Source organism: Oncorhynchus kisutch, linkage group LG12 (genome assembly GCF_002021735.2).
Source record: "Oncorhynchus kisutch isolate 150728-3 linkage group LG12, Okis_V2, whole genome shotgun sequence".
Classification (NCBI taxonomy): Eukaryota; Metazoa; Chordata; class Actinopteri; order Salmoniformes; family Salmonidae; genus Oncorhynchus; species Oncorhynchus kisutch.
Genome location: NC_034185.2, coordinates 26,335,014 through 26,348,133, shown reverse-complemented (window position 1 = coordinate 26,348,133; position 13,120 = coordinate 26,335,014). Strand labels below are relative to the sequence as shown.

Here is a 13,120-nt window from a genome sequence, read left to right as displayed (position 1 = left end):
TCAAATATATGGCTCCGGTTACAACAACCCAATGAATGTTTCTTCGTGGTGTTCACTGACGATTGGTAACTTCCTGCTTTCTGCATCCAAAAGGCGCGCACATCCATGCGTGAAGAAAAGGGCCATATAGGCCAGGTTCATTCGTAAATATATAAGAAGGAAATTTGATTGATTGCTCAAATACTTTATTCATCTACCCCCTCCTCTTCAACCCCCCCCCCCCCACAGTCGCGTGAAAGAGTAAATATCAATACTTCAAAATGCCATCGCTATGATCTGTTTTTTCTGTCACTGATCATCAGAAAGTTGATAGAATAATATGGCAGAAACGTGACTTTACACTGACGTACTCACTATTATATTGTTTACACCTTGGTAGACAGTCCTTTCAGATCAGTGAGGGGGACACAGACCAGTCAAATCAATCGATCAATAACATTTTAATTGTCACATGCTGCATAAAGAATAGGTGTAGGCTAACAGTGAAATGCTTACTTAAGGCCCTTCCCAACAATGCAGAATACAATAAAAACAGTAATAATAATAGAAAAAATATACTGAACAATAATACAAATGCAGCATGTAAAGCTGAAATAAAAGATCCCAGAATTGTTCCTTATGGACAAAAAGCTTATTTATCAAAAAAGTTGGGCACAAATCTGTTTGCATCCCTGTTAGTGAGCTTTTCTCCTTTGACAAAATAATCCATCCACCTGACAGGTGTGGCATATCAAAAAGCTGATTGAACAGCATCCTCTTTACACAGGTGCACCTTGTGATGGGGACAATAAAAGGCCACTCTAAAATGTGCAGTTGTCACACAGCCCAATGCCACAGATGTCTCAAGTTTTGAGGGAACGTGCAGTTGGCATGCTGACTGCAGGAATGTCCACGAGCTGTTGCTAGACAATTGAATTCTGCATTTCATGTTATTGTTCAGTGTATAAACACAAGGAATAAATACACAATGAGCAATGATAGCTTGGCTATATACACGAGGTACCAGGTGCAAGGGTACGAGTAAATTGAGGTAGATATGTACATATAGGTATGGGTAAAGTGACTAGGCAACAGGATAGATAATAGACAGTAGCAGCAGCGTGTGTGTTGGAGTGTCAATATGTGTGGGTAGAATCCAGTGTGTGTGCATAGTCAAAAAGAGTTTGTGCTAAAAGGGTCAATGCAGATAGTTCCGGTAGCTATTTGGTGAACTATTTAGCAGTCTTATGGCTTGGAAGCTGTTCAGGAGCTTTTTGGTCCCAGACTTAGCACTCCGGTACCGTTTGCTGTGCGGTAGCAGAGAGAACAGTCTATGACTTGGGTGGCTGGAGTCTTTGACAATTCTTAGGTCCTTCCTCTGACACCGCCTGGTATAGAGGTTCTGGAAGGCAGGGAGGTTGACCCCAGTGATGCACCTAGTGCTGTTGCGGTGACCGTATTACCGCCACATTGCCAGTCATGAGTAATGTAAATTTCCATGTGACTGTTGAGTCACGGTAATTTCTTATGCACTCTGGACATGCGTTAGTAGTAGCCAAATTGCTAATGACCATTAGATTCTAATGGCCTGGTATTCAGGGCTCTGTTGTCTCAGGGCTCTATTGTTCCTCCATCAGGTCCTAATGGCCTGGTACTCAGGGCTTTATTGTCCCTCCATCAGGTCCTAATGGCCTGGTACTCAGGGTTCTATTGTCCCTCCATCAGGTCCTAATGGCCTGGTACTCAGGGCTCTATTGTCCCTCAACCACCCTGACAGCAATGCAAATGCAATCGTAAATCACGCTTTTAAAACTCACCTCACTGTGACTGATCAATTTGAAGAAAGAAGTTCAGCAACAGGTTGAAACAGTGTAAAGCATGGTTGTTGTGGTTTCAAAGCACCCATACACATATTTGAGTTTATGCATAGGCTTATGAGCCCAAGCCCAGAAAAACAACCCTGAATTAAAATTGTGATTGTGCCATTATACAATACATAGCCTGCCGCATATTGCGCTTGGCAGAAAAACATCAAACTAAAACTAACTTAAGATGTCTTTGGTACATAATTGGTCTTAGCCTATACTCCAAAATTAAACAAGCTAGAGTAATCGTCTTTGAGTGTGGACTGTATTATGCATAATGCACTCCAAAATATATATCCATGAATCTGGGAGAGAATGTATAGCCCCTAGGCGATGCTGTTGGTTTATTGATAGCCTACAATTAGTGAATTTGTATTTGATTTTGAATAGGGATTTTAAAAAAAAATTCTTCTTTAATTTGCTGACACATTAGCTATATGTAATATTTCACCACCATGCGTTTCCATCTCCTCTCTCTCCTTCAGTCATTTAACGATCACACAGATGGGCAGTTAACCGTTTAGTGAAACATGTTTTGTTTATAAAAACATGTTACTATCAATGTTCCCCAACAGATTTCACTTGTTTTTCTAAATTAAGCACTGGGTAGCTGCAGGAACAAGATTGGAGGGCCAATGACATACAGAGTTTGGGCGTAATATCACCTGTCAGGGAGTGAGAGCATGCTCCTCATACAGTGGTTGATGTGTGGAGTGGAGTAAGTGCTCATCTGCTCATATCAAGCACATGTTCCAGTATAAAACCGAAAGTGTGTGTTCGCTATTCGAGTGCATACAGATGACATGTATTTTTTTTCCCTGCCCCTGTTCCTGCCCATTTGATAATGGGCCAATCTAAACAAATGTTTACATATTAGTAAAGACGAGATTCAATTGAGAATAATCACTTGATGAGAGAACAGCTTGTGCAGCCTGAGACAAGGAATCATCAATAGCCTATTGTCACACCATACAGCCCATATCTGTTTTGATTTCTCAGACATTCTAAGGTTTGTATCATTCACAACGAAAGTTGCCAAATAACTCTAAATCTAGTATATTGGACCTGTTTCAAATGATCACTTTTACGCTAAATATAGCCACTTCATATGTGCAGTCGTTCTGTAATGGGAAAAATATCCTTTCTAATTCATTCAGGTAAGTTCAATTATATTTTTCTTACTGTAAAATCATATAAAATAAAGACACGGTACTTATACGCATATCTTGTCAGCTAAATGAACAAGTCTAGAGCCTATATAGCATGGAGCATAGCCAGATAACATCGGTCTACAGTAGGCCAACTCATACTGTTCTCCTGAAATACTTTTTCTTCATTACATAATGTTTCTTTAGACCTGCCTAATATAAAGAATGGGTTTATTGTGATGGTGTATATTAAATTATTTATTAGCCATTTTTAAATGTAGATGTTCCAAAGGTTCACATCAGTGGCTTGTACGTGTGGAGGCCTGGAGATGCTAAATGTGTTTATGTTAATTAACGGTCAATTACTGTGAGACCGGCAGTCTTTGGCATGACAATAACCGGCTGACAAAATGTTATGATGGCCACAGCTCTAACTGGGCCCTACGCACTACGCTCTGTCGCACCTTGCTGCTGGATGCTGAGCAGTTGCCATACCAAGCGGTGATGCAGCCAGTCAAGATGCTCTCAATGGTGCAGCTGTAGAACTTTGAGGATCTAAATGCCAATGACAAATGTTTTCAGCCTTCGGTGGGGGAAGATGCGTTGTCTTGCCCTCTTCCCTACTGTGTTGGTGTGTTTGGACCATGATAGGTCCCTAGCGATGTGGACACCGAGGAACTTGAAGCTCTCGACCCGCTGAACTACAGCCCCGTCGATGTGAATGGGGGCATGTACGGTCCTCCATTTCCTGTAGTCCACTATAAGCTCCTTTGTCTTGCCCACATTGAGGGAGGGGTTGTTGTCCTTGCACAACACTGCTAGGTCTCTGCAGCATGTATCTATCTATATGCTGCTGCCTGCCACATGTAATCACATTTACTGTAGCAAGGCATCACCAACCCATGATATACTGATAGGAGTCATATGCTCCATAACATACTCTGGCACTGGGAAACCAAACCAGCATTGTGACATTTGTTTCCGTTTGGAGAATACTGCTTCTTTTATTTATTTTTATTGAACCTTTTTGACAGGGAGTCTATGCTGAGACCAAGGTGTCTTTTCCAGATGAGCCCTGTATAGCGCCACAATAAACACATTCATATGCACATTCAAATATACATTTATTATATACAACAATACATGATGACTCCTTGCTGTCCCCAGTCCACCTGACCGTGCTGCTGCTCCTGTTTAAACTGTTCTGCCTCATTATTATTCGACCATGCTGGTCATTTATGAACATTTGAACATCTTGGCCATGTTCTGTTATAATCTCCACCCGGCACAGCCAGAAGAGGACTGGCCACCCCACATAGCCTGGTTCCTCTCTAGGTTTCTTCCTAGGTTTTGGCCTTTTCTAGGGAGTTTTTCCTAGCCACCGTGCTTCTACACCTGCATTGCTTGCTGTTTGGGGTTTTAGGCTGGGTTTCTGTACAGCACTTTGAGATATCAGCTGATGTACAAAGGGCTATATAAATACATTTGATTTGATTAAAAGCAAAACACGATCATAAAAAAAAGACCCATTCTTCAGTAAAAAGGTGCTCTAACAACAACAAGGCGTCACCTTCTCTCCCCCTCACCTGTCTGCTTAAAGATTAGCTGTGTTTCGGTAGTTAACAGCTCCTCAGTTGTTGCCATGGGAATGTGAAATCTGACCCAGCCTGCTCTTATCTACTGTATTGCACTACGCAATGAAATCGACGGAATCATTTACAGTATGTCGGTGCATGACTGAATCATTTGTACAAATGTACATTTAAATTGATTTCATGATATTGTATATTTCCTTTGGCAAATGTTTAATATTTTTCCTTTAGAATAACACCAAGTCAAGTTTCACCCATTAACAGTGATTATGTAACACATGTTTAAAGTGGATGACATTAAAACAAGTTAGTGCGGTCTTGTTATTTCTTTGAGTTTCCTTTATACTGTAAATTTTGAAGATCCACTTTTTGTATAGCAAACACAGTCCTGTTAGAGAACTGGTTCATCATGAAGTAACCCACCGGGCACACATGTCCGTTCAATGTCTAGTTTGGTTTTACATCTGGTTGAGTTGTCAACTAATGTGAATTCAACGTGAAATGAACACCATAATGTCACCATGTCATTGGATTTATTATAGGTTAAGAGAAAAAAGACTTCCCTTCCGCTGATGACTTCAAATTAGTCAGGGTCCCAACTTAGGCTACTGTTGAGGGTTAAAATAGCATAATACCCAAGGTGCAAAACATTTTCACTTAGGTTCCCCAAAAGGCTAGGGCTGGCTCTGACTATGTGTGGGGGTGGGTACGCAGACCCACGAGCCACTGAGGCCCCTCATGATGTGTTCATAACTTTTGTGGCCCCCACCCCCCATTTAAAGTTGCCCATCCCTGAACTGAAGAGTACTATCTACATACTCATGGCTATTCATGGCTATATGATTAGCCATTCCCATTTAAGGTGACTCAATGAATCAATACCATTTTCTTTCAAGACATTGCAGGGTGGATGGGTTGCTTAGAAAAGTGTCTGAATTAACGGCCAGCGTGTCTTCACTACCTCACCATAAGATGGGTCTGTCTCTTTCTGCGTTTAATGGGTCTTCAATCTAATTTTAAGAGAGCCAATTAGTTCAGCCCAAATGATTTGTGTTTTCTCTGAGGGCTATAGCACTAATGAAACAGTGTGAGATGTCGCACACACACACAAACACAAACACAACGTGGTGCACATACACAAACACACTTACACACTGCCACCATTTGCATCTCGGGCCTGTGACTTCTCACCCCATCCTGCTGCTCTGCTCTGCTCTGTGTGTGTGTGTGTGTGTGTGTCCAAAACTGCTCTGAGTCTCACAACACAGCAGAATGATCTACTCTAATCACCTAGGCGGGTCACACTCACAGCTCACCAGGTGTCTGACAAGGATCTGAGCGTTGTATTGATGAGCTACCTTCTTATCTGCTCCTCAGTCTCATCATTAAGCTAAGCCTGAATTCCAGTATTGGGAGTCAGTGGGACTGAGCAATGCTTATATACCTGACTTGTTATCATGCAGAGTGAGTGTGGGTGTAGATGCAGGATATGTGCCACTGATGTACTTGTTCTGTACTGCAGGGATCCTGTGATGTAAAAAGCCATACCGTTAGACCAGGGCTGTCAAAGTTTAGAAATAGCAGCACCCTATTCCTTTCCTCAACCTGGCACAGTCAGCGCTCTACCATATTTTAGCCATACAAGCTGTTGCCATAACAATGGTCATAACTGTTGCCTAAAGTGTATGTAAAGCCAAAACGGCAGTTTTAAGTGGTACTATAAGTGTCCATTCATGCCATGACCATTGCCTTAGCCCAAACCCATGCCCACGTGACAGCAACAACAGTTCCCATAGTCATTATCAGTTCCATTATCCATAAGCTTTAGCCAAACATAATGTGTTGCATCATCCCCGGCCATAAGCTTCAGCCAACCAGAACTGTAGCCATAACTGGCTGTGTCCCCTAGACATTCTGGCAGGCAGGCTCCTGTAGTATTCTATGCTAGGCTGGGCCTGGCCCCTAGGAGCATGAGGAGAGGACTGCTGCTGTACTGTAGCAGTGTTGAGGAGCTCTGACTGCACCTGGCCATTTCCTCCTCTGGGTAAACATCCTAAATCGGGGTGTAAACGGTGAGAGTGTGGAGCAATACTTTGAGGGGCAGGGAGGGTAGGGGTCCAGTCTTGGCTCCCTGTCCCCCGGGCTGTCTCCATCCCCGCCTCAGGTGCTAGGCCTGTCTTGCAGGTAGGGGCCATCACATAGGCCTAGCTGTCATCTGTCTGACCCCTCACCTAGCTGTAGCCCGCAGGGAATGCTTTACGATCCACCGCTACGTTCATACACACGCGTACGTGTTGCTGCACAGAGCAACATGGCACTATATCCATGACTCATTATTATTTGTATTCCTTATTTTACCAAGTGAGTCGGCTGAGAATACATTCCCATTTACAACAACAACCTGGGGAAAGTTATTTAAAAAAATAAATAATAATAATAATAATAATAATGACAGCCTACAAAATGTATAAGCAAGCAAAAAAACAAACAATATAAAAAAATTAAATAAAAAGCATAGAATTATAAGAATCATTCTTCCTTAAAAAGGTGCTCACACAGCTGAACTGCCTCCGAGGCACCAGTTTCTCCAATTTCATACAAATGAAGAACAAGGAACACACCAGGCAGGTCCGAGATACTGTTGTGAAGAAGTTTAAAGCCGGATTTGGATACAAAAAGATTTCCCAAGCTTTAAACATCCCAAGGAGCACTGTGCAAGCGATAATATTGAAATGGAAGGAGTATCAGACCACTGCAAATCTACCAAGACCTGGCTGTCCCTCTAAACTTTCAGCTCATACAAGGAGAAGACTGATCAGAGATGCAGCCAAGAGGCCCATGATCACTCTGGATGAACTGCAGAGATCTACAGCTGAGGTGGGAGACTCTGTCCATTGGACAACAATCAGTCGTATATTGCACAAATCTGGCCTTTATGGAAAAGTGGCAAGAAGAAAGCCATTTCTTAAAGATATCCATAAAAAGGGTTGTTTAAAGTTTGCCACAAGCCACCTGGGAGACACACCAAACATGTGGAAGAAGGTGCTCTGGTCAGATGAAACCAAAATTGAACTTTTTGGCAACAATGCAAAACGTTGTTTGGCGTAAAAGAAACACAGCTCATCACCCTGAACACACCATCCCCACTGTCAAACATGGTGGTGGCAGCATCATGGTTTGGGCCTGCTTTTCTTCAGCAGGGACAAGGGAAGATGGTTCAAATTGATGGGAAGATGGATGGAGCCAAATACAGGACCATTCTGGAAAAAAACCTGATGGAGTCTGCAAAAGACCTGAGACTGGGACGGAGATTTGTCTTCCAACAAGACAATGATCCAAAACATAAAGCAAAATCTACAATGGAATGGTTCAAAAATAAACATATCCAGGGGTTAGAATGGCCAAGTCAAAGTCCAGACCTGAATCCAATCGAGAATCTGTGGAAAGAACTGAAAACTGCTGTTCACAAATGCTCTCCATCCAACCTCACTGAGCTCGAGCTGTTTTGCAAGGAGGAATGGGAAAAAATGTCAGTCTCTCGACGTGCAACACTGATAGAGACACCCCAAGCGACTTACAGCTGTAATCGCAGCAAAAGGTGGCGCTACAAAGTATTAACTTAAGGGGGCTGAATAATTTTGCACGCCCAATTTTTCAGTTTTTGACTTGTTAAAAAAGTTTGAAATATCCAATAAATGTCGTTCCACTTCATGATTGTGTCCCACTTGTTGATTCTTCACAAAAAAATACAGTTTTATATCTTTATGTTTGAAGTCTGAAATGTGGCAAAAGGTCGCAAAGTTCAAGGGGGCCGAATACTTTCGCAAGGCACTGTAGCTAAAGGCAGATTTGCCTAACTCTGTTGAGATCAAAGGGATCTCCAGAGTTAGCCTGAGACGGTGTCTGATATCTTGTATTTCTGTAGGTTAACAGAGAAGTACGGTGGTAGGTAATGCAAAGGACTCTATAAACAAAAAAAACGTGCAATGCATCGATCTACGATACTTCCAAGAGGATTAGCCTACTTCCCGATGCAGTGATGTGTGCTGAAACTATCGCCCGTGATAAAGTGTAATGCAGTATGATAAACTGCTCCAGTGGCAGCTGCATTCTTATAGACGATATCGCCATAGTCTACGTCCGGAATGAATGTCGACTGAATTATTTGTTTTCTGCTATTTAATGAAAGGTATGACCGATTTCTTATAAATAGCACATTTTTATTTCTTAAGTAACTCATCAACATGCTTTTTGAGGGAAAGCCTATCATCTATCCAGATGCCTAGACATTTATAAGCGGGGACACGATCAATGAGGTTACCATCCAATGTATGCATAAATCATCAGATAAACGTTTACGTGATTTGGAAAATAACATATGCTTGCATTAAGTAGGAGATTGCGGTACGCCAGGCATTGAGTAATTATTTAAGTACGAGAGAGAGAGAGAGCGGGTGAGAATATTAGTGGTGTGGAGAATTGACTTCTCCTAATTTTAAATCAGGAACTAGGATGTCTCAGAGTGGGGTCTGAAGAAGGGCAGGTCTGTGAGTGTGAGCAGGTACTGTGTGTGTGTGTGTGTGTGTGTGTGTGTGTGACAGCCAGGCAGGTTGATTAATGAGGCGGACTAGCTGAAGAATGAGAGCCTGTTAGAGGGAGACATGAGACCTGGGGGTCTGTTAGGTGGTGAAGGGCTCTGGCCCAATCCGGCCTTTCAGACAGAAACAAACGCGAGAGACCGGGGTGCAGCTCTAGCGACGATGAGGAGGATCAGGTTGGTAACGTGACACCCCGGGGGAAGTGGGTCTTTCTATGGAGACGTGGCCAAATGAGGCATGAAACATACACAGAATTGTTGAAATTCTGTGTGTTTACTGATGTTAATTTTAAAGTGACATGATTTGTGTTTCTGTCTTACAGTGCTGACCCACGTTTTGAGGTCCCTTAAAAGATTCACACAACGTATGTGGATGGTCCTTAATTCTACAACTGCCTCCGTTTTGATTACTGCTGTAATTTGAAACAAGTTGTTTGCAAGCCATTCAGGATACAGTGGAGTGTAGATAAAGCAGTGCTTTGAGTCATACATACAGGCCCAGCTAGGCCTGTGTTACTGCATTCAGGCAAACCGTATACGTTCTCCTGCTGTGTCCTATATTTCAGGGAGGAGGGACTCTGCAACAGTGACTGAGCAGCTTCTCATGGAGCAAACCATTTCAGCCAGGGTGAGTGGGAGGGGGGAGTCCTGTGTGCAGTAAATCATGGGGATAAGTCCGTTCCTAAAGCGTGCGCGGTTAAGCTCCCCAAGGCTCCTCCACGAGGGGTCTCTCCTTGTGAACTATCTTCTTGCTGCCACAGAGTCTCCCTCACTCCATTCACAGTGCTTGGGGACTGAGTTCATAACCACCTCCCCTTCTTTTTCGCTCCGTGGTGGGCTGTCCTTCTCTCTTATTGCCATACATCGCTGTTCTGTCTGTGAGGGAGGTGATTAGAGTACCCTGGTGTGAGCGAACGAGCGAGGCCTGGAAAGCTCAGTTAAAGAGAGGAGACATGGAGATAGCAGCCAGCCTGTGGAATGGAGAGCTTGTGGCGGTGTTCTGCCTCTCCCAAAACCCATGCTGTTGGACGAGTTAGTGCTCTGGCCGTGGACTGCAGCTTCTTCTTTTGCTCTCAGCCCACTCCTTGAGGCTGCTGCCTGGCACCTGCTTGTTCCTCCTCTGACTGACTGACTGCCGGGCTCCTCTACGTCACACACACATACACATATAGGCCAACGCTAGGCCGAGCTTAGCTGAGCTGGGCTTCAGGTGCGTGGATCTCTTACTGGATTACTCCTATTTTCTCCTCTCACTTTCTCTCTTTACTTTTGGCTTGAGCTAGTTGTTTACCTTTTAGGTTACAGTGTATGTGGTCTGTTGTTTTTGTGTGTGTTTTCTGAATAATGAGTGGGGGGGTGGGGCAAAGGGCATCTTGATATTTGTGTTTCGGAATGAGTGAGTAGGTAGCTACATGTTTTGCAGAGTGTCGTTGGAGGTGTGTTTTAGTTTTTCCCAGCCAGCATTGAGCTTTAGGTGAGGAGAGAGGGATTTGTGAGACTTGCAAAGGTTACTCCTGTGTGTGTGTGTGTGTGTGTGTGTGTGTGTGTGTGTGTGTGTGTGTGTGTGTGTGTGTGTGTGTGTGTGTGTGTGTCTAAACCCACCTTGGATTTAGCTTTTCTTTTTTTTTTCACTCCACAGCATGTTGAGTTTTTGCTCAGCTCTACCCCTGACCATGTGGTTTCAGGGGCCGTCACATGGGCTGCATTTTTGTCATGTAATTCAGATGTCTAAATGTTATTCAGTTAGCTCATACTAGCCTATGTATTACATACTTATGACTCATCCACCTAATAGATGGGTTAGTTGTTTAGCAACAAAACCGATGTGTGCAAAACAGACTGGTTGGCATAGATTATTGACATGTAAACTATATTTTGTCTCCAATGTTTATTGAAAACAAATACATTTGCCCAACTGAGCACTTGTTGTCTCTTATACATTGTTAGTTGTTGGTTAGCTACTTTAGTGAATCTTAGCCATATTAGCATTGATGTGAAATCAGTCAAAACACCTCAAAACAAGACATGGTATCAAGAACAAGATGAAACTAGCTGAAACGAGTCACTTAAGTTTGTTGTCATTATTGGTAGCTATCTGGCCATCCAGAATCACAACAACTCAGTCTTCTGCCCCATTGAAGCATGCACATCGTTTTTTTCGTGACGTTCCGCTAACCTATCTATTATAGTGCTATGTATTATTGTACTGGACTATATCTTTGGGCAACATTGTGATGCGTTGTGCAGACCTCACTACCCTCTGGAGAGCCTTACGGTTGTGGGTGGAGCAGTTGCCGTACCAGGAGGTGATACACTCTTTGTATTCGGTCATGTTTCCGGTCACCTTGCCCTGGTTAAAAGCAGTGGTTCGCACTTTCAGTTTCGCGCGAATGCTGCTAACAATCCACAGTTTCTGGTTGGGGAATGTTTTAATAGTTGCAGGGGGTACGACATAGCCAATGCACTTGCTAATGAACTCGCTCACCGAATCAGTGTATTCGTCAATGTTGTTGTTTGACCCAATCCGGAACATATCCCAATCCACGTCATCGAAGCAATCTTGAAGCGTGGAATCAGATTGGTCAGACCAGCGTTGAACAGACCTGAGAGCTTCCTGTTTTAGTTTCTGTCTATAGGATGGAAGCAACAAAATGAGTCGTGGTCAGCTTTTCCAAAAGGAAAGGCTGGACATGTCTTCTTAAGAAAAATTATAAATAGTACACAGAGCCTGCATACCAGTACAAAATTATTTTAATTTACTCAAGTGAAGAACAAGGCTTTATGTAGCCATTCAAAAGCAGCCTTGTGTTTGTGAGAGAAAAACGCATATATGCGAGCTTAGTGATTTGTGACGAGTGCCATCATGCCCTATGTTGTGTGACTGAGAGAGCACTTCAGCTGTGGCCGTATGGGCAGACCAATACACAGACAGGAAGGGCTGTTTTGGGGTTATGACTAGATGGTATACAGCTATGCACAGAACAGAAGTCATTCTCTCGTTGTTATGGCAAGTTAGTTAGCTAGCTAGAGTCCCTAGGCGATGACTACAAATATACTTTTAACTAACTGGTTTCCCCATTCATATGTGATGACAGCTACTTTAGTGTTTATATGGATGTCTGGTGACATGTCACTTAGCTAACATTTCTGCCCTCTGTAAACACGACGACAAGGCAAGCCAGTGCAAATGACCAGTGCACCGTTGTGCTTCCCAACGTGAGGTGCTTCCCACTAGGAAGCTGTATCACGGTGTCACCGGCATTATCAGGATTTTATTTCATGTAGCCTACACGAGAAATAACTAATATTTGTAACCATCTCAATGTCACCGTGATAGTCTACTAATGGGGAGAGCATGAACAGCAACAACACCGAGACACAGTGTCCCCCACACTCACTTGACAAGCACTATTGTTTCGCACCGGCTTTGGAAGTAGCTAGTAGCCACTATCAGGGAGTGACGGTCACAGTAAGCACGCATACAATGCATACAAGCAACAGTACACTCATCAAGTACTTTCAGAAAAAATAAACAATCGTCCGTTTTATTAACTGAAACTGTAAAAAATGGTGTGTAAAACTAACAGTGAAATCCGACTTATCCTCTGGCTTCAAAACCTTTGCGGTAAATTCTTCCGTAGCTGTATACCATCTATCTCAACCTTGTTTTGGCGAAATGGCTCCGCTCAGCCACAATTTTCATGCACATCACCTCTTCCTTTAAAGTGTTGTGGTCACAGTGGCAATAGAGCAGTGTAATTTGCCCATTGCTGCCAGGCCAGGAGATAACCCAGTGACTGAGTGAGTTCGCCACTGCGTGTGCGTTTTCTGGGCTCGCTTACAAGAAGTAGGGCTCACAGGCGTGCGCAAACGTTGCACAATTTCGAAATCTATATTATTCAATTATTGCACAACACTGCTCGCGCACCAACGAGCGTC

At 43.2% G+C, this 13,120-nt stretch overlaps 1 protein-coding gene across 4 annotated transcripts in view; it reads left to right on the top strand.

Annotated features, from left to right (window-relative positions):
• Nucleotides 1-13,120, top strand: part of LOC109900785 (nuclear receptor coactivator 1) — a 101,541-nt gene that overhangs the window by 14,636 nt on the left and 73,785 nt on the right. The window lies entirely within an intron of this gene.